This window comes from Triticum urartu, chromosome 4A (genome assembly GCF_056163025.1).
Source record: "Triticum urartu cultivar PI428250 chromosome 4A, HENAU_Tu73, whole genome shotgun sequence".
Classification (NCBI taxonomy): Eukaryota; Viridiplantae; Streptophyta; class Magnoliopsida; order Poales; family Poaceae; genus Triticum; species Triticum urartu.
In genome coordinates, this window is record NC_141876.1 from 449,984,811 (window position 1) to 449,991,197 (window position 6,387).

Here is a 6,387-nt window from a genome sequence, read left to right on the forward strand (position 1 = left end):
TCATCGTGTGCGAGGCTTTCCTCTGCATCCGCCCCCATTTCGGCCTATGGCTCAAGACTTTCAATGTCAAGCTAAAGGTGGTGCGCGGCAACCAGGCGGAGTGCGGAGGTACCATGGTGGGCAAGATGCCCAACGTCTTATGGCTCGAGGGCTCCTTTGTGGAGACCCTGAAGGGGTGGCAATTGGGGTGGTTTTACATCACCGAGCCGCGCGACCCTGAGTGGGTCGCAGCCCCCGAGTTCCGATTCAGACCCCCAACGTGGCTCACGTCCTGGAAGGAGACGGGCCTGTCGTGGGGCAACAAAGGAGAGGTGACTGGACTGCAAACATGCATCCAAACCCTGGTGGACAAGCAGCTCAGGCTTGTCAACGTAGTCCAAGTTATCCTCATCCGCCGGATCCTCCCGTGTCAACAACGGGCCTTCAATCTGTGGGAGTTCAACCCGGCGCAGCACCGAACTCTGAGCAGGCTCTTTGACACGACATACGAAGATGTTTGGAAGGTGCTTTTCAAGGGCGCCGAGGCTCCCGCATCCGCTACCGAGGATCGCGGATTCAGCGCGCAGCGTCACGCTAGCGCGGTAAGTTGTTTGTACCTTTTACAGGGTATTAGTTTTCCATAGTTTAACTCTATGTGGGATCTAAGCTCCCTTACCTTTGACAGAGTTGGAAGGCGAAGTCCAGATAAATCGACTGTCCGGCTCCTTTGCCCGAAGAGCCAGCCGATGCCCGCTTGGCGAAGCTGCTGGTTCCGGCACCCTATGTGGTGCCGGAGAAGAAGGCCACGGGGACTCGAAAAAGTGCCCGACGCTAGGAGGTGTCGGGTTCATCATCCGACGGCTCCGAGGCACATTCCTCCCGTAAAGACGAGGAGGAAGAAGAAGAGACCTCTCCCCCTCCAGCGGGAGGAGAGAAGAAAAGGAAGGCCGCCCTCTCTGGGGAGGCCGGAGGGTCCAAGAAGGGGAAAACCCTTCCTCCGGACTACTCCACCGACGCCGGCGACGGCGGAGAGGAGTGGCCGCCCAGGGCCAAGCCCCTGGCGAAATCGTAAGTATCCGGATACCAGAGTAATTCATAGTATTCCTTCATTGCACAGCTTTCCCTTATGTCGAATATGATTATGCAGCCCAACCAAAGACCGGCTCGACGCGTCGTCGAGCGGTTCACTGGACTCGTCGGATGTGAATTCGCTTCCAGCGGTTACCTCCCCCCGCCCTATGGACGGCGTCGAAGTGTTGTCCCAACAGGTTCCAAGCCAGGAGGAGGTGGTCCTAGAGGCGCCACAAGGCAACCTCCAGGATTCCAGGAGTGACGGGGATAAAACCCCTCAGAGCTCCAAGTCCGGCTCAAGGCCGGACACCGCTCCGGAACCTTCAAAGGTTCCAGAGTCCGGCGGGCGACCTCCTTCCAAGAGGAGCAAGCCCACCGTGCCGGTGATCCCCGTCCAACCGGGGGCGCCGGACAATCTGTTGGAGGTGCTCGAAGGCGCCTCCATCAACGAGGAGCACCACACTATTATGAGTGCGGTGGTCCAGAAGGTTCAGTCTGCCAAGAGCGGACTGACTGAAGCTTGTACTAGCCTTTTAACAAGCTTTGAGGTAAATAAAGAATGTGTAAATAATATTACCGCATAGACAGTAGCCCCTGATGCTCTGTTTGGCGTTCGGGAAGAAAAGCCGAATAGAGGATCAAATAAAATTCGCAGAGTCTAACAAAAAGGAGTCAATATGCGTATGCAGGCTTCTCTGATGGCGTCCGCTGCACTGACTGCGGAAGTGGACACGCTAAAGCAAAAACTCGAGCAGTCCGAGCAAGAGCTCGGGCATGCCAAGAAGCAGCTCGAGGACAATGAAGGTAAGAAATACCTTGTTTAAATACATATAAAAAAGGTGCAATTGCAAAAAATGACAGGATTATCGTGGCTATTGTAGGGGCCACGTCTGAGGTGGCGACCCTTAAGCAAGCGCTGCTCGAGGCCGAGAAGAGGGCGGCCTTGGAGCGCACCGAGCGGGAGAAGTATGAGGCCTAGGTTGGCAAGGTGCAGCAAGAGCTCCAGGTTCTCATGAAAAAACATGAGAGTTTGGAGCTTGACTCAAAGACGCGAGCGTCCGACCTCGCGGCGGCTATTGAAAATGCCAAGTCTGCCAAGGCCGAATCCCAGAAGACCCTCCAGGAGTTGGATGAGGTGAAGAAGATAGCGGCGGGTAAAGCATTCTTTATGCAAAGCAGACACATAAACGTGAGTTACTTGTTACTTACCCGAATCCGGAGCTCTCTAGGAGCGTTCACAGATCTTCCCCGGAGCGTGTCCGATGCCGCCGCATTCTATCGAGCCGAGGAGGGCAGCTCGACAGAGAAGGTGTTCTGGTCTCAGTATGCTGAGGCCGGACACCTCGTGCCCCTGAGCGACCGGCTGAAGCAACTGGTCGAGCTCCATAAGGCGACCGAACAGGCCATGAAGGGCCTCATAGTTCGGCTGTGGCCTAGAGAGGCTCTGCCTGGGAGCTATTTCGGGCTGGTACGGCGGCTGGTGGAGGCCTGTCCAAGGCTCGAAGTCATCAAGCGCTTCGTCTGCGTTGAAGGTGCCCGTAGGGCCCTTGCCCATGCTAAGGTGCACTGGGGCAAGCTGGATGCTGAGAAGCTTGTGAAGGACGGGCCACCGCCGGGGAAAGAGCATCGCAAGCCCGAGAATTATTATAAGGATGTTCTGAAGGGTGCCTGCCTTATGGCGGATGAATGTTCCAGGGATGCAATTTTTGAGTGAAACTTGCTCGTTTTGTCCTGTGCGCTGAAAACTTGTTCATATGCGCTAAGCAATGCTGTTGGAATTTAAAATATTGCCTTCTGTGCGGCTGTTTATCAATTCTGAGAGATGGCGAGTCGTCGGCTTCTGCCCCCATGCCGCTAGTGTTTGGGTGTTCGGGGATAAACCTGAGCGCTCTTTTTCCCATGTTTGGGTCCTTCGAGGGAGGCGCTCAGCCCAACGAACAAGGCAATCGGACTATAATGCATGAACACTCTCACTTAGCCATAGAATTCTATAATTTTAAACTTCGGCGAAGCCCCTGGTATTCGGAAGACCGAGTTTGGGGCGCTATCCACGCCTTGGCCGGACAGAGCCGACTCCTCGCTCTAAGCGGCATACGTCTTTAGGGACTCGAAAAAACCTCTCGAACAGCGACCAGCTCTAGCTTCATCATGACAGTCAGTTTTAGCTTTCTCCACTGAGGTGCTCGACCCAGCTCAACTGGGGCACAATCGCAGTGGTTCTCCTAGTGCTACCTTAGCCGATATAGCGGAACGTAAGGCACCAAAACATAGGAGCCGGGCAAACCCAACTATTGACCCAAGACATGATTCGGAGCCGATGCATATAATGCTATAAGTTCGGGGTGCCGCACTTGTTAAAGTGTTCGGACTTCTCACACCATATTGAGGGGTGCTAAAGCCCCTGGCGTATTTTGGCCGTACCAAAGTGTACGGGTGCAACATGTCGTTAAGGAACATATATTTGTAAAAAAAAGGTAATGCAAAAATAGACAAAGGCTATGCATTGTTTATTAAAGAGGGCTGCGATCAAAGCAGAACGATACAAATAACGCGATAAGCAAAAGGTTGGACTATTTAACATGTCCGTTCCAGGGGCAGGCTGCGAAATGGTATGCGAAACAGGTATACTGCTCGTGATAGAGACCACCTGGGAGTTCCGTAATGCGGCATGGCTTGTCTGCTTCCCTACTTCTTGCATCGTTTGTGTGGCAATTGAACTGCCGAACAAGCCTTCCGAAGAATGGAGTCCTAAACGTAAGAGAAAATTAAAAAATCGGCAGCCCCTGGTGCTGTTTAAGCTGTGTTTCGGGTGTGCCGTCATGGTGCCCCTTCCCCTGTACCCATGGTATTTCTAGAGCGTAGTTATGTACGCGAAGCACTGGTGTCGCATTTTTGCGAGGGCTGGGGTTGGGGCCGCATTGCTACGCCTGCTCGGAACATGCCAGGCGGTCTTGTTGTAGGTTACTCCGGGCGCGCTTGATGGTGTCCGGACGTTTAATGGCCGGACTGGAGAACTGCCTGGAGAGGCTGCTTTGTACTTCCGCTGCAAGGGCCGCCGTGTGCTCCTCCATTCGGAGGGAGCGTTCGGTGTTTCCATTGACCGTAATTACTCCTCGAGGGCCTAGCATCTTGAGCTTAAGATATACATAGTGCGGTACCGCATTGAACTTGGCGAATGTGGTTCGCCCGAGCAGTGCGTGATAGCCACTGCGGAATGGGACTATGTCGAAGATTAACTCCTCGCTTCGGAAATTATCCGGAGATCCAAAGACCACTTCAAGTGTGACTGAGCCTGTACAGTTGGCCTCTACACCTGATGTTATGCCTTTAAAGGTCGTTTTGGTGGGCTTAATCCTCATGGGATCTATGCCCATTTTCCGCACTGTATCCTGGTAAAGCAGGTTCAGGCTGCTGCCACTGTCCATAAGGACTCTAGTGAGATGAAACCCGTCAATAATTGGGTCTAGAACCAATGCGGCGAATCCGCCATGACGGATGCTAGTGGGATGGTCGCTTTGATCAAAGGTGATCGTGCAGGAGGACCATGGGTTGAACTTTGGGGAGACTGGCTCTACCGCGTATACGTCCCTTAACGCGCGCTTCCGCTCCCTCTTGGGGACGTGGGTTGCGTATATCATGTTCACCGTCCACACTTGTGGGGGAAACCTTCTGTCCACTGTTGTTCGGCGGCCGGGGCTCTTCGTCGTCATCGCTATGCAGCCCCTTGTCTTAATTTTCGGCATTTAACTTGCCTGCCTGCTTGAACACCCAACAATCCCTGTTGGTGTGATTGGCCGGCTTTTCGGGGGTGCCATGTATCTAGCACAAGCGGTCGAGTATTCGGTCCAAACTGGACGGGCCCCTAGGATTCCTTTTGAATGGCTTTTTCCGCTGACCGGATTTGGAGCCTCTGAATCCGGCATTAACTGCCGTATCCTCAGCATTGTCGCCGTTAATGCGGCGCTTCTGCTTGTTAAGACGCGACCTACCACTACTGTCCCTGGTATCCGAATTACCAGGGTTCTTGGTCATATTGTTGCTACGAGCAAGCCAGCTGTCTTCTCCCGCGCAAAAGCGGGTCATAAGTGTCGTGAGGGCTGCCATAGATTTCGGATTTTCCTGTCCGAGGTGCCGGGCGAGCCACTCGTCACGGATGTTGTGCTTGAAGGCTGCTATGGCCTCTGCGTCAGGACAGTCGACTATTTGATTTTTCTTTGTTAGGAACCGTGTCCAGAATTGCCTGGCCAATTCCTCTGGCTGCTGAATTACGTGGCTTAGGTCATCGGCGTCTGGTGGTCGCACATAAGTGCCCTGGAAATTGTCGAGGAATGCGGCTTCCAGGTCCTCCCAACAACTGATTGATCCTACCGGCAAGCTGTTAAGCCAATGCCGAGCTGGTCCTTTAAGCTTGAGTGGGAGGTATTTGATGGCGTGGAGATCATCGCCGTGGGCCATGTGGATATGAAGGAGATAATCCTCGATCCATACCGCAGGATCTGTTGTGCCATCATATGATTCGATGTTTACGGGTTTGAAACCCTCGGGGATTTGATGATCCATTACCTCGTCTGTGAAGCATAGTGGGTGTGCGGCGCCTCTGTACTGGGCTATATCACGACGTAGCTCCAATGAGCTTTCTCTACTGTGTTCGGTCCTACGGGATTTATGTCCGGCGTGACGGTTATCGTCTCGAGTCATGGGGCGCCCACGCGATCCGTAGATCGATCTTGTTTGCCTTGCCTTGTCCTCCAACATATCTCGCAGGTCTGGCGCATTTTCCCGTGCCTTGGTACGGGGTGTGGCTTGAGTGGAGGGCCGATAGGCCTCTCTATCGCGGCCACGAGGTGGCCGGTCTGCTGTATCAAGTGCTTCCTCCTCTAATCGGGGTAGCAACCTGCGCTTTGGGTAGCTCTTGGAGGGGCGTTCGAGTTTATGCTCTTCGGCCGCAAGGACTTCAGTCCATCTGTCGAGTAACAAATCTTGATCAGCTTTAAGCTGTTGATGTTTTTTCTTGAGGCTTCTCGCCGTGGCCATAAGCCTGCGTTGAAAACGCTCTTGTTCGACGGGATCCTCTGGCACGACGAATTCATCGTCGTCGAGGCTTGCCTCGTCTTCGGAGGGAGGCATATAATTATCGTCCTCGACCTCTTTGTCTGCCGTTCTCTCATGAGGGCTGGCTTCTCCATCCTCCTGCGCTGAATCTTGCTGGAGGGGATTTTCTTCGGCACTCTCCGGAGTATTATTATCTCCCGTGCTGGAATCGCCGTATTTGCTTTGGCGGGATTTTGAGCGGCGCCGCTGATGCCGGCGCTTAGGCTGTTTCTTGGAGGGGTCATC